This window comes from Drosophila montana, unplaced genomic scaffold (genome assembly GCF_035044405.1).
Source record: "Drosophila montana isolate Dmon_TW-CO22-7 unplaced genomic scaffold, ASM3504440v1 contig_1571_1, whole genome shotgun sequence".
NCBI lineage: Eukaryota > Metazoa > Arthropoda > Insecta > Diptera > Drosophilidae > Drosophila > Drosophila montana.
The window spans coordinates 45,765-61,566 of record NW_026996509.1 but is presented as its reverse complement, the minus strand read 5'-3'; the positions used below and the strand labels follow the sequence as shown (position 1 = coordinate 61,566).

The window sequence follows — 15,802 nt, the reverse complement described above, 5'->3', positions numbered from 1 at the left end:
AAATGTTTTCTATTCAAGGTTTCAATCCCAATCTACTAGTACGAATACGTACATACATTCCTTATATGCAACAATTAAAATATACCAAAGACCATAAAAATACAAAAATAAATATCGTCGAACAATAAAAAGCTACTATGCAGATTGATTTTCAAATATTGAGTGTCCTTATTGGAGAGGACGATTGGATCAAAAGCTCCTTTCAAAACACTTTGATTCCGATGTTGCAGACAGAAATTTGGATACCCAAAATTCAAAGACAAATAGTGTTCATGCGCACAAATACATCATATATACAATATTATTGAATTGCGCCCGAACTTCAGACTACCAGCTTCAAAACAATTTCCATAAGGAACAACAAAAACCAATAAAAAACACAAACAACTCGGCAATGAAATTGGTCGTTCATACATGCGGACGGACAGACAGTCGGACAGACAGACGGACATGGCTAGATCAACTTGGCCATAGATGCTGATCAAGAATATATATACTTTATGGGGTCGGAGATGCTTCCTTCTGCCTGTTACATACATTTGCACAAATACATTATACCCTTTTTACCCATTTCCAATGGGTTCAGGGTATAAAAAGTTACCTTCCTGTACCGCAATTCCATTCAACCGCCCCATACTTCACAACCATCCCAAAATTTAGTGTTGATTAGAAAACGAATTTTATGATTCGCAGAGCCCGGTGTAAGATATAATCGCATCGGCAATTGCGATTGTAATTGCAACTACAATTGTGTACAGAAATTCTTACAATTTGCCTTAGCTGCCGAAAACATGTAGCTTGTAAATATTCATGTTTTCTTTTATAACTTCTGTGTTACTTAACCAATCATAATGAAATGCTTAGCAGTAGATCGTATTTAGCTATAGAATATTCTTATATGCAACACAATAAATTGTTGGCTAAGTTGAAGGGTAATTCCAATTGTTTTATTTATTTGATTAATGCCTTTAAAAGAACAGATACTTTATCTGTATAAGCCATTCTCGAAGCTATACGTCAAGTTTAGTGACTCTAGCTCTTCAAATCTAAGAGAATTGCTCAAAAATTACTATATCGATATATATATCGAACGAGGCAAGTTATCGATCTTCGGAAACAAACTCGTACTGCGCGAACGCTAGGAGGACCTATGTTCAAAAGCTCTCAAGCTCTTATAAGTTCTGAGATCCTTTTTTTTAATTACTTATTAATAGGCGACAAAAACGAGTGTCTTCCTTATTATTTATTGCATCAAATTATGAGTATTCAATGCTAAAACCCTAATTAGAATTCACAATATTCTAATAGCATCACCGACCGATGTATGTGTTTTATTTGCCGGCCAGCTATGCCCCTTTTCACAGCTAATTTTGTCAGTTACGTTATTAGAGCCTACAGCTAGGAAGGAAGGTGTTAGTAGAGAAAATTGTGTTCTTAAGTAAAAATTAAAAATAATCTTAATTTACTAAATTATTTAAGAAAGTACAATAAATAGGAAAAAAGAAAGAAAGAAGTTTTTAATAAAGTATGGAAATTTATACTAGATATATAGAGTGTTAAGTAGATAGGATAATGAGATAGTGATGGGAAAACACCGACCCGGTGGGGGAAATTTATAGCCTTTCCGGAAAGGTATGCTAGTAGGAATAAGAGTGATAATTCCTGGTAGGTCTATACGGAACAAATTATTGAAGACGACCTAATAGAAAAAAAAAAATTTTGTCGCCAACAATCAACTTATGTAGGAAGGTCAAAAAGAAGAAGCCTGCTGTAGTAGGATGGCAACCGAAGATTGGGGTCCCAATTCAAACCTCGTAAGGCAAAAATCAGAAATTGCTTCTGAACGAATTCAATACGATCCTGGCTATTGTTATACTGCAGTATTCAAGGATGGGGCGAACAAGAGATATGTATAGGAGTTTGGTTATAAAAGGATCGTTAAATTCTTTAGACCAGCGTATAATTAACCCAGTACACTTTTGGCCTCATAACGATGGTAGCTATATGATTGAAGCAGAGCTTAGAATCAAAAAGAACGCCTATGTCCTTAACTGTTCGTATATGTTGCAATGGAGAATTGTCGATTGTATAACTGGCAAAATAAAGTGTATTACGATTGAAGGTCATAAGCATACACTTTGAACAATTAAGATGCAATTGATTGGCCGAACACGAAAATTGCTACGCGTTCAAATCATCTTGTAGACGAGAGTGATGTAGGGGATTAGTGTATTAAAGAATAAGTATTACATCGTCCGCATTCATAAGTATACGGGCATGTGATAAAACTGAGGGGAGATCATTTATAAAAAGAGAAAAGAGTAAAGGACCAACTTGACTACCTTGAGGAACACCAGAAGTAACGTGAGCCTATTTTGAGGAAGTCAGCCTCAGCATTACTCTTTGGGTCCTTTCTTTTAAATAAGATTAAATATAATGCAAAAGAGAGAGGAAAACCTTATCGGTCAAGTTTAAGATGTAAAATATCATGGTGCACATAGTCGAACGCCTTACTGAAGTCAGTGTAAATGACATCAGTTTGCATTTTAGAAAGGAAAGCATCAATTACCAAGGAAGTAAATTCAGATGATTCTTTACAAATCCGCGTTGAACAGGAGCGACAACTGATTTGCAGAAATGCTGCAAATTCGAAATTATTATTTTTATTTTCAAATATGCCGCTGTAATTTTTTATATCAGACTTTCCACCTTTCGTGTGGAAAGGAATGAGGATGATATAAGATTCTTTCCAAACATATAGAAATAGAGAAGATTCATGAGATAGTTTAAAAAGCCTTAGCAATGGACGAATAAGGGAAGAACTAAGCTCCTTGAGTAGACAACGAGGAATATTCTCAGGCCCAGGAGAGTAAGAAGATTTTAAAGAGTTTATAGCTGAAAGGAGAAAAAATGGGAAATAATAGGAGTAGGTGTAGACTTAGAGGAAGTTATAGGCTAAGAATTATTATTAGGACAGACGGAAAAGTAAGTTGATTGGAAAAAATTAGCAAAGAGGTTAGCAGAATCACAATCAGTGCTAGCTTTATCCATCCCGAGAAAAAAAGAAGATGGCAACTTAAAGATTTACGCTTGAAGTTTACAAAATTAAAGTCAGATAATTTCCATTGCACTGAGAATTCAGAAAAAAGAAATTCGAAGGAAATTGGCCATGGAATATGGTATTTAACCAAATTAATACTCTAACCAGACTTATAAAACTTTTTTAAAATATTAAGACATATTATTTTTTAGGTTTGATAGTCTGGGAGTAAGCCAGGGTGGCTTTGAAGAAGCAGTTGAAAGAATTAAATTGGGAAAACAAACTTTTAAGAGGGAGTTCAGGGTGTTATAATAAAAGCCGAGTCATATAAAAAAGATGAATCGGTTATTGGTAGCTGATGAGTTAGAAATAAGAGGATTGCAATAGGACATTGCAACTTCTACGCATTAGCAATAAGGTAATCATCGACAAATACAAGAACAAGTGTTCTTTTCAAATGATTCGAAATTTAATTGATTTAAAACAATGAAGGTCAAGCATGCAATCTATAAGGTCATGCTGTGCTGACGGTACTAAATAATTTTCGACAGTGAATAATGCCCAACAGATGTTAGTTAAATTAAAATCAGCCAACACTATAAATAAGTCATTATCACGCACATGTGTAGAAACTTCTTTAAAACAAGTAATATGTTTCAAATAAACTTAAGTAACACCTAGATCATAAACTTAATTACAAGATCTGCTGAAACGCTCAAGAGGTAAGCCTTCAAAAATTTAAGAAACCAATTGAGAAGGGCTCATATAGAAAGTCATAACCTTACATTTAGAGCTGTTCGAATTTAACAGGTTGACTTTACACCAAGACTGAAACGCATCTATGTCAGCTTGTAAAAGATAAAATGATGACATTTCTTTATATGCAAGGCATAATTTCACATCATCAGCATAAATTAATACTCGAAAGTGAGACAGTATCGAGGGAAGCTCATTTATGAAAAGAAAAAAACAAGCGCTCGGCCAAGATGACTACCTTGAGGATTACCGAAAATCACTAGAATACGTTTAGAAAACGAATTTATGAAAATAACTTTTTGAGTTCTGTTTCGCAAATACTCTGAAATCAGTCTGCATTCTTTTCTTAAACCCGTTAATTAGTCAATTCAAGAAGGTAGGTGGATGTAGATCTATCGGGGCCGTATTATTTGACTTTTGGTATACCAAATCAAACCAATCAGATGTTTGTTTAAAGAAGCAATACTTTTGCCACTCATATGTTACCGACAACCGACACTTGCCAATGGAACACCAATATGTGAAGTTTGAAAATGTAACATTTCTTAAGCATAGTGGAATAAGACTCTTACTTTTAGAATTGATAAAGTTAAAAAATTGCTTAGAAATATGTGCGAACTGGAGACGACAGCTGCGAAGGTAACTGCATAGCGGAAGGAATCGACTTTAAATTTTGTTATCTCATTAGTTCCCTTGAGAACCAGGGAGGCCCACCAGACTTCGCTGGGTGATCAAGAGGAACGCAGATATCAAAGAACGAGTAAAAGGTATCATAAAAAAGTTCATTGGCAACATCAATGTCTTCACAATTCTACAGTTGGGACCAATCGACTTGCAGAATAAGATCATTCAGATTATGAAAATCAGCCTTTCTTCCGATTCCTTGATAGGCACTCGGGCTGGTAGATCAATGACCATATCCAGAATTGGATTGAAAGGGTCTTCAGGAAGTGTAAGCGGGTCAACTCGAAGATCAGATCAAGAGATCTATTTCTTGCATTGCACACCCGATTAACCAGCCGTAAGGACATTTCATGTAAGCCATCAATAAATTCATTTGACAAAGGGGGCAACAGAAAGTTTGAATCTAATGGCGGTGACCAATCGACAGCTGGGAGATGTAAGTCCCCAAAAACAACTAAAAGGTCCGTATCAGAAAGTAGGGAGGAGAAAGAGCTAATAGCGTTAAGATGGCTTTGGTAAATAGACATGTTATATAGTGGGGGTATATAGGAACACAAAATAAAGATACAGAAACTTACAGCCACCAAGTCAATCTCAGAGATAGCAAGATCAATTCGTTCTGACGAAAGAGCAGAATCAACATATGTGGTACTCCTTCCCCGATAAGGGAAGCTCGATCACATCTATAAGTGGTGTATTGGGAAGTAAAAATTGAAGAATCTGAAATGTCCGGCTTAAGCCATGTCTCTGTAAAAGCCATATTGTGAAAATTAAATGCAAGAGAATCTAAATAGTTGCCACCAAGTTTAGATCTAAGACCTCTAACGATCGCATAAACAAGATAAAGAGAAGAATCTAGTTTTTTGACACAGCAAATAAAGTTTCATTGGTTTTTAAATGTTCCGGCCAAAATTCTTTAGAACAAATGTTGTTTCTGGCGGAGCACTTATGTTAAAGGATGAAATATTTTTCCACCATTATACCTGGGACTTGAATTTTTGCCGGTATAAAAGCTTTTACATCATCCGATGTGAGGGGCAAGCCTAGAAACAAAAATATGTCTCTTCGGTGGAAGGCCCACTAGAGGCTTAGGTACCACAAGTGTTACAGTGGGAACACTATCAGCTGTGGTACTTAAACAGCTGTTAGTCCGGACGGCGAACCTTCTAACGGCCGCTGTAAATTTAGTTGTTGCTGTCGCTCTTTCGGAACTTCTACGACAGCGGACGACTCGTTCAATTGGTTTTTCCCATACCGATGTTTCACATTTCGGTACAGAACCAATTTCCACAGCAGACCTCAGCTGCTGTGTGATCGGGGTAGTAGGCTGCTGAATCGCAATCGGGGGCTGATGGGTGTTAGGCAACGGCAAAACACCAGTAGAAGACTTTTTAGGCCCTGGAGACTCATCCAACAGTTTTAGGCTTTTGAATTGGGTATCCAGGGCTGTGAGCTGATCGTTTGGTTTACGAAAACCAACAATCAGACCCCTAATGCTATTCCTGGTCAAAGTTAAAAAAGGCACGAGAGCACGAGAGTGCGAGAGAATAATCTGTTTATAGATTGCTTACTTGCTCACAAGATCTTCCACACCAAGAGATGCGATGTGCAGTTAAATATAAGCAACAACAAGCAGCTTACCCACATAGCTAATAGAGCAATCGCACAAGAAAAAATGGACAAGAACGCAAGTTTTAAACTGACAATATTAATATGTTTAAAATGTACAGGGCACAAGCGATAAAAGAAAAAAAATTAACCGAGAAGGTAAACAGAATAATGAAAATATTTTAAATAGATATATTAAAACGCCGGTGTTTTATTGAAATCTAAAAGGAAAACGGGGAGCAAAAAAAAAAGTCGGTTTTCTTCAAAGAGGAGAACGAAGACAATCGGTTGGAGAAGGCGATAATGACAGCATTGGGGATAAATCCAAGTTGCTAGGCACGGAAATTAGATGCGTCGGTGTTTGGACAGATGTATATGGCAAATGCAAAAATTGGGACAGTAAACAAATTGCGGCTGTGCGCAGCCGCCTTCAGCCTGATTGAACGTACACGGTTTTTTACAGCTCGACATATTTTCTACCGGGGTTAAAGTTAAGCAAAAGTTGCGAGAGCGCAGAGCAAAACGAACAACGGTGCACAAAAAATGCAAAATTTAGAAAACAAAATCAGGATGGAAGTGTAAAAATATATAATAAGTAGGAGGTTCTAGTCGGGAGCACCCGACTAGGCGATACCCTGAACTCTCTTTTACCAACAGTAAATGCAGCTCGCGCTACGCGCTCGTTTGCTCGAGCAGTTAAAAGAAAAATCGTTCCCTCACTAGGAATCGAAACAGCAACAGCTCGCACCACTTGCATACCCAATTCAAATAGCAGCACAGAAAACAATAAAATTGTTGATTGCAATGCTGTTAATAGAGTAAATTGCAATGCTGTTGATTCAATCAAGACACGCGTGAATGAATTCTTGCGCTTTGCACTAGCTGCCGCTGACACGTTGGCTGCCAATATATATACTTATTATTACTCGTTTTCTATAATAACTTTTGTGTTTCTTAACCGATGTTTTCAACAGTAGATCTTATTGTGCTAAAGCATATCTGTATATTCTCTTAAGGTCAATTGCATTTAAAGTGTGGCTTAAATTGGTGGGGAATACAAATTGGTTTATCTACTTGATTTATAGCTATGTGGTGGTAGCAGGGAGGTGGCGATAGCTATAAAAAGAAAGATACTTGATATATGTATACTTTTGTTTGGTGACTCTAGCTCTTGTAACGAAATTTGCTAAAAAAAAATAGGATTACGATATCAATTTTTATGGATTACTTGGATTCGGGACAAGTTATCGACTATCGGACAAACTGGTACTGCGCGGGCAGTAGGGGGCAGACCCCCTTAAGTACATATATTCTTGATCAGCATCAATAGCCGAGTCGATCTGGCCATATTCGTCTGTCTGTCCGTCCATCCGTATGTATGATCGCAAGGATCTCAGAACTTATAAGAGCTAGAGACTTGAAATTTGGTATCTGGGTCCCCCTAGTGCCCGCGCAGTACCAGCTTGTTTCCAATATTAATAACTTGCTACGGTTCCAAACAATCGATAAAAATCCCCATCGAAGTCATGTTTTTAAACAAATCTCTTTGGTTTTAAGAGCTTCAGTCACAAAATTGACAAGTAGCAGGTAAATTATCTCTCATTTAATAGCTACCCCTTTACCCCATTCCAACATATAGCAATAAATGGAATAAATAAGTCAATTGGAACTACCAACCAATTTAAGCGACTATTTAAATGATTTTTATTTTTTTTGAGTATATACGATTATTCTATAGCACAATAAGATCTACTGCTGAACATTGGAATGTTCCAAAACCCTAGGATTAACGCAGCACAATTATCTACAATCCGTGTAAATTCAACAGGCAAAGCGTAAAGCTTGTCCCAGAGATGCTCGAGTTTGCCTTCGAGGCTCGATGGTCTCCGCTTACGTTAATATCTTATGATAAGTACGGTAGTTGTTATAAACACAAGTAGGCACACTCGGCAAACTCAAGAACGTACTAGTCTGCCTTCGACTCTCTATGAATATCACTGACGTTATTACCCAAATGTGGTCTAAATAAGGTAGTCGCTCTCGCGTACGTCGGTACTAAGCCTCGTGTAACTACAATTGGACAAAACACTGATCACCGGCTTGCCTCGATGTTCAAGTTTTAGTAATAATGGTGAAGTAAAAGAAATGGTTAAATCCGGTGTTATTGTTAAATTTATTCGCACTTCTCGACTATTATTATAATTGATTATTGACATCTACTCTGTATGTTATTTCCCTACAATTACCCTGCCGAACTGCCTGGAGCCCTAGCGCTGCGCTGTGCACTTACGGTTCTCAAGTTTCTCTTCACATACTATATACTTAGCTCGAACACTTCTTGTCACTCCAGTCGCTATTGTCCAAGTTCTGCTCGCTGTCGAGGCATGCGCTCTCGTCGACCGCTTAACCTCGTCGCGAGCTTTGGCCACCACAGCAACTGATCGACAAGGCATGGTTTCAGCGACAGACGGCTGGTACTTTTAAACAAACTTTAAATATCTAATTCGGCTCCTTGCTTGTTTATAAATTATTTAAAAAAGTAATAATATACTCTTAGTTCCCGACATTATGCCTTAACTAATGTTATGCTTTCTTAACTATATTATGCTTACATACAAATAATATTTGTAATTATTAACTAACAATATATGTAATTAAAAAACAGATAAGAGGTTCTGGTCGGGAGCTCGCGACTAGGGGATACCATGAACCCTCTTATTACAACACCAAATGCAGCTCGCGCAACGCGTTAACTTGCTTTAGTAGTAATAGAGACAAATTAAAAAAAAAAAAAGCAGACGCGCATGAATGTTTTTGTGTACATGTATACAGAAATTCTTTGAATTTGCGCTTGCTGCCGCTGATACGAGGAAATCCAAAACAGTACATTTTATTGTGTTTTAGAATAGTTGTATTCAGGCGCCGCAGTCGTGGCTCGAATGATTCAATCACAGGCGAGAAATACAAATGATAAGCGCAAAGTCGCAGATAGCAGGTCCCAACCTGCCGTGCGGCGAAAACGGAACAAGACTAACACCAGTCCAGTTGGCACTCATGCTCCCAATAGATATGCACTCTTGACCCCACCCGATAACGACGAAGACATGGATACTGACGAATCTGAGACCGAGCAGATAAAACCAGTCCAAGAAGAGAACTTTGCCTGCCTCTGCGACTCCTCAGGTTGAGGGCGGCAGCCAGCCCAACGCTGTCGCCCATGCCAGCACCAGCTCCTCCGTGCCCGATAAAAGGGCCAACAACAACGCCCCCACTGGAGGAAAGCAGCCACCCCCATCGTCCTAAATCGCATCGACGACATCAACGACGTGTGGCTCATACTATCCGAAGTAGTGAACCTGGATAGCTTGACGATCAAATCCAACCTAGGTAGGACTATGCGACTCCTAGCCAATGATGTGCCCACATACAGGGCCATCATACAGAAACTGGTAGAACATAAAATTGAGTTCTACTCATACCAGCTGCAGGAGGAGAAGCCCTACCGCATAGTAAACAAAGGCCTCCACCACACCACACTCAACCGAGACCTCATCGATGACCTGCGGACCCAGGGCCATACCGTTCTCCACATACACAATCCGAGCAGCAAAGCTACCAAGAAGCCCATGAATATTCACTTCATTAACTTGCAGCCGGCGGCCAACAACAAGGAGGCTCTTACCATCAGGAAGCTGTGCAAGCAGGTGGTCAAGGTTGAGACTGCTCGAAGAAGCCAGGATGTGGTGCAATGCCATAGATGTCCGGAGTACGGGCACACGGCCACATACTGTAGAAAACACCACAAATGCGTTAAATGCGGGCTCAATCATCCCTCTGCTGATTGCAGGCCTTAGTACAAAAACACGACATCGGAATGATTCTGCTGTCAGAAACTAGAACTAACGGTCCTGCTTTCCCCAAAATCTTTGGTTTCGACGCATACCCTGTACACTGGACTCAAAATCGCTCAGCTAGCGGTGGCTGCGCTGTCCTCTCCTGGAGTAACTTGGTTCATTTCCCACAATTGAGTATTATTAACCGTGTTTACCAATACTCTACTGTGAAAGTCTCCACTGATGCTGGTAACGTGGACCTTGGAGCAGTCTATTGCAGACCAAATGAGCAGATGTCGACACAGGTCCTCCCACAAGATACCCGTACGACAGCAGAGGCACTCCGTATTGTATAGACTTCGCCATCTAACAGGGGATCCCTGACCAGTGCCTCTTAATCGCTGACGATTTAGATCTCCCCAGCGACCACCTGGCCCTGATAGTTACCCTGGATAGCAGAGCCAGAGGACGCCATGCCAGGCGGCTGGATAATGCTGGCAACGGACTGGCCGCAGACATAGCCATCCTGCTCAGGATCAAGAGGGGGTGCAGACGCAGGTTCCAGACGAATCAGCACCCGTGGGACAAGGCGGAGTGGCGAAGAGCGGAGCGGCAATTCAAGGAGGCCCTTCGCAGACACAAAGACGCATCCTGCTATAGAAGGTTGGTGACCATGGACTATACCCATGGCTCAGGATACTCGCTCTGGCGAGCAACTAAAAACCTGAAGCGCCAACCCTGGAGAACCGTTCCCCTTCTTCGCCACAATGGTAAATACTGCCTTACAGACGAAGAGCAAGCTGATACCTTCGCCAGCCACCTGGAGGAATGGTTTACAACTTTCGATCTGGCCTCCCCAGAAGAGCTCGATGAAATAACCCGAGCGTTGGGGACACTGCTACAGATGTCACCACCTATCGGCCCCATCCGCGTGGAGGAGGTGAGCAACGTCCTCAAAGTCCTTCCCAGGGCTAAAGCACCGGGCCATGATGGAATATGCCACACCACTCTGAAGGCCCTACCAATGCCCGCGCTCCTTTTTATAACGTTGATCTTCAACGCCATATTAAGGACGCAACACTTCCCTGCCCAGTGTAAGTTAGCGAGGATCCATATGATCCATAAGTCGGGCAAGCCGGAATATGACCCTGAGTCATATCGGCCGATCAATCTCCTGCCTTCCTTGTCGAAGGTCTGGGAAAGACTGATTGTCGCCCGACTTTCAAGGCTTATGGATCGCATGGCCATCCATTCTGATCACCAATTTGGGTTCAGGGGAGTGCATGCCGCTGTTGAACAGGTTCACAGAGTGATTAACCATATTCTTAAGGCTTACGACGACAAAGACTACTGCTATGGAGTCTTTGTAGACGTTAAGCAGGCCTTCGACCGAGTCTGGATTGATGAATTGCTTCAGAAAATCAAGATGAGTCTTCCCGCCCCTTCTTTCTACTTCTCTGCTCTTATCTACTGGAGCGAAAGTTCGAAGTCAAAATTAAAGCATCAATCTCTCCTGTTCGCAAAATGAAGGCGGGTGTCCCCCAAGGCAGCGTCCTGGGCCCCTTTCTCAACAATTTTTACACGGCAGACATCCCCACTCCGGATGACCTACACGAGTTTGCCACCCCAGGCAAATACTTGATGGCCACATTTGCCGATGACGTGGCAATATTTTACTTCGCCCACTGCGAGTACGAAGCCACTGTCAGAGGAATACATCCGCTTGCTTGAGAGCTGGACACGCAGGTGGAACATCAAGCTCAATGTCTCGAAGTGCCAGGCGGTCAACTACACACTGAGGCGTGGCAAGGCTCCAGAAGTCTGGATAGATGGTAGTCCCCTTCACCCTGGCAGAAGCGCCAAGTATCTTGAAATTGTGCTGGATAAGAGGCTTAGATTTCGGGCGCACATCGACGTCCTTCTTAAGCAGTGCCGCTATAAGATGGCCAAGGCCAACTGGCTACTAAGCCCCGGCCCTGCAAACGGCACTGCCACTTCGCTGCAAACGGGCCGTTTACAACGTCGTGGTACCAACTTTGAGATTCGGTATCCAGGTTTGGGGCATTGCATCTCGGACATCTCGGACATCTCGAAGACGGATTCAGACACTCCAAAACTTGGCCTTGCACCGATTTACCGGTGCAGACTGGTACGTCAGAAATTCGATCTTGCACAGAGACCTCAAAATGGAGACCATAGACAGCCAAGTCGGAGCATTCGCCAACCGGTACAACGAACGCTTGCAGCGACACTGCAGCCGGGTAACAAGAGACCTCGCTAGGAGGTGTGTAGTCAAGAGGCTCAAGAGAAGATCGTTCAAGGACCTCCTCCAACCACGTGTTGATTTATAGTTATGAGGTAGTAGCGGGGAGGTGGTGATAACTATAAAATGAAAGGTACTTGATATATATATATACTATTCTAGAAGCTACATGTCAAGTTTTGTGACTCTAGCTATTATTATTTAACAAAATTAATCAAAAAACAAAATATCGTCAACAGCCAACATATGTAGAAAGACAACACCGAGAATTGTCCTACGGTTGGTTAACGACGGAAGATTAAGAGGAAGCAGCCTGCTGGAATAGGAATGCAACCGAAGATTAGGGTCCCAATTCAAACCTCGTAAGGCAAAAAGCAGAAATTGCTTCTGAACAGATTCAATACGATCCTGGCTATTGTTATACTGCGGAGACCAGATGCAAGAGCAGTATTCAATGATAGGGCGAACAAGAGAGATGTACAGAAGTTTCGTTATAAATGGATCGTTAAAGTTTTTAGACCATCATTTAATGAATCCAAGTACACCTTTTTCCTCATTAACGATGGTATCTATGTGAAGATTGAAGCATAGTTTAGAACCAAAAGAACGCCTAGATCCTTAACTGTTAGTATACGTTTCAATGGAGTATTGTCGATTGTATAACTGACAAGATGAGGTGTAGTACGATTAAATGTGATAAACATACACTTTGAACAGTTCAGATGCAATTGATTGGCCGAACACCAAAGTTGCATAGCGTTCAAATCGTCTTGACGACGAGAATGATGTAGGGGATTAGTGTATGAAAGAATAAGTATCACATCGTCCGCATTCATAAGTAGGGGAGATCATTTATAAAAAGAGTAAAGAGTAAAGGTCCAAGATGACTGACTACCTTGAGGAACACCAAAAGTAATGTGAACCTGTTTTAAGGTATTCAGCCTCAGCATTACTCTTTGGGTTCTACCTTTTAAATAAGAAGAAATCCAATGCAAAAGAGACGCGGGGAAACCTACACGGTCCAGTTAAAAGAGTAATAGATCATGGTGCACAGAGTTAAACGCCTTACTGAAGTCAGTGTAAATGACATAAGCTTGCATTTTCGAAAGGAAAGCATCATTTACCAAGGAAGTGAACTCAAGCAGATTGGTCGTAGTTGAACGATTCTTTACGAATTCATGTTGAACAGGGGAAACAACTCATTTGCAGAAATGCTGCAAGTTGGAAGTGATTATTTTTCAAATAATTTAGTAATAGCGGACAGTTTTGCAGTGCCCCTGTAATTTTGTATATCAGACTTTCCACCTTTCTTCTGGAGAGGAATGATACTTCTTTCCAAAGAGATGGAAAGACAGAATATTCAAGTGATAGGTTAAAAAGCTTTAGCAATGGACGAAGAAGGGAACCACTACACTCCTTGAGTAGACAACTAGGAATTATAGGCTAGTTATAGGCTAAGAATTATTATTAGGACAGACGGAAGAGTAAGTTGATTGGAAAAAATTAGCAAAGAGGTTAGCAGAATCAGAGTAGCTAGCTTTATCCATCCTGCGAGAAAAAGAAGATGGCAAACTTGAAATTTACTCTTCAACTTTACAAAATTGTAAAACTGTCTCGGATTTAGGGCAAATTTGGCTTTTTGCAACGAGAAAGATAATTCTCATAGCAATGAGAATTAAGAAGAAGTCAATACTCGTACCAGATCTATTATACTTTTTAACATATTTAGACTTAATATTTTGTAGGTTTGATAGTCTGGGAGTAAGCCAGGGTGGCTTTGAAGTAGTAGTCGAAGGAATTGACTTGGGAATACACATATCTAAGAGAAAGTTTAGGGTGTTATAAAAAAGTTAATAGCAGTATTCATATCAACCGAGTCATATAAGAAAGTCCAATCGGTTGCATAAATAAGTTGATTCAGCAATGAATAATTTCCTTTGCGAAAGCAACGGTGGGGCTTATTGGCTGATGAGCACGAAATGAGAGAATTACAATTGAACATTGCAACCTCTACAGTTGGATGATATACATCCTCAGGAAGAGATAAAGGGGGGACCTAGACATATTAGAAATAACAAACACAAGATCAAGTGTTCTAAGCAAATGATTAGAAATTGAATTGATTTGAAACAACGAAAGATCAAAAGTGCAATCTATAAAGTCATGCTGTGCTGAGGGCACTGGGTAAATTTCGGCAGTGAATAATGAGCAAGAGATGTTCGGCAAATTAAAATCACCCAACACAATAAATAGGTCATTATCACGCACGTGTGAAGAAACTTCTTTAATACAAGAAATATGTTTCATATAAACTTGAATATCAGAAGAAGGAGGAACATAAGAGCATGTAATATAAATATTCCGTGTAGGAAAAGACACCTTGACTGAGGCAATCTCAGCGTCAGTAGGCGTACTAAAACAATAAAGTTCTGACTGGAGAGTTGCTTTAACGGCAATTAACACCCCACCACCTCGGGTCGGCCGATCATTTCTATGCAAAATAAAATTATTCGAAAAAACTTCAAAATCAGATATGGTTGAATTTAACCATGTTTCTGAGAATGCGATTATATCCGAATCGAAGGAAGTGCTGGCCATGAAAAGATTTTTAAGTTTGGAAATGAGACCTCTGACATTCTGATAATGAATAGAGACTTGGTCAGAAGAAGATGTTAGTTTTGCAGAAATGGTACCCTCTATTGAAGGGACTTGAAGGGTGACAGGCTGGCTACGCTTTTTTGGCTTGAACTCGTTAACAGTCATGTGTGGAGGCCAAAATTTGAGATCACAAATGATTGGGAACATATCATGTGAAAAATTTATTTTGAATGATGATATTTCAGGAGAAGTGGAGAAATTAAATTTGGTAATTGACATGCTAGCAGAAGATTTGCTAGCGATATAAGCTGCCAATGACTCAGAGGTGGTGTCAGTCGAAAGTCGAGACACAAAAACTTGCCTACCAGGGGCAAGATGGGGGCTGATGGGGCTGCAGGTTAAACAGGATTTGGTGAGACCAAGGAGGCCCCATGATTGTTTTTAACAATCTGGGTAAGATTGCTCGCAGGTCTATCTTTGCGGCCAGGAGCTGAGGGGGCTGAGGCAGTTTGGCTAACTGGGTACGGGGACTAATAGGACTATTACAGGGGATAAAACAGGGGTAATATTTGGCCAGTCGCTCGGAGAAGCCGATAATGACAACATTGGAGATAAATCCAAGTTGCTAGGCAGTGAAGACATGGCAAGCTCGACTTGGGTATTGATGCTGATCAAGAATATACATACATCACGAGATCGGGGATGCTTTCTTCTGGGTGTTACATACAAGTGCACAAATACATTGTACCCTTTTTACCCACATATAATGGGTTCAGGGTATAACAATAATTTTAATAGCTCCTTGTCGTAACGACGTATTGTGGGGTGGATGCCCCGGGTAGCCTCTTCACAACATTCATGCGCGTCTTTATTGAATTCTATTAACAGCATTTCAATTGCTATTGTATTGCATTCTGTACTATGTGTATGTGCTGCTATTTTAATTCGTTATGTTTTTTTATTTAAAATAAGTTGTTTGGGTGGTTGTCGAGTAAGGGCGGTGGCAAGCCGTTCTATTAG

At 40.5% G+C, this 15,802-nt stretch overlaps 1 protein-coding gene across 5 annotated transcripts in view; it reads right to left on the bottom strand.

Moving 5' to 3' along the window:
* LOC135439720 (homeobox protein Nkx-2.4) overlaps nt 1-15,802 on the bottom strand; it is a 118,980-nt gene that overhangs the window by 64,763 nt on the left and 38,415 nt on the right. The window lies entirely within an intron of this gene.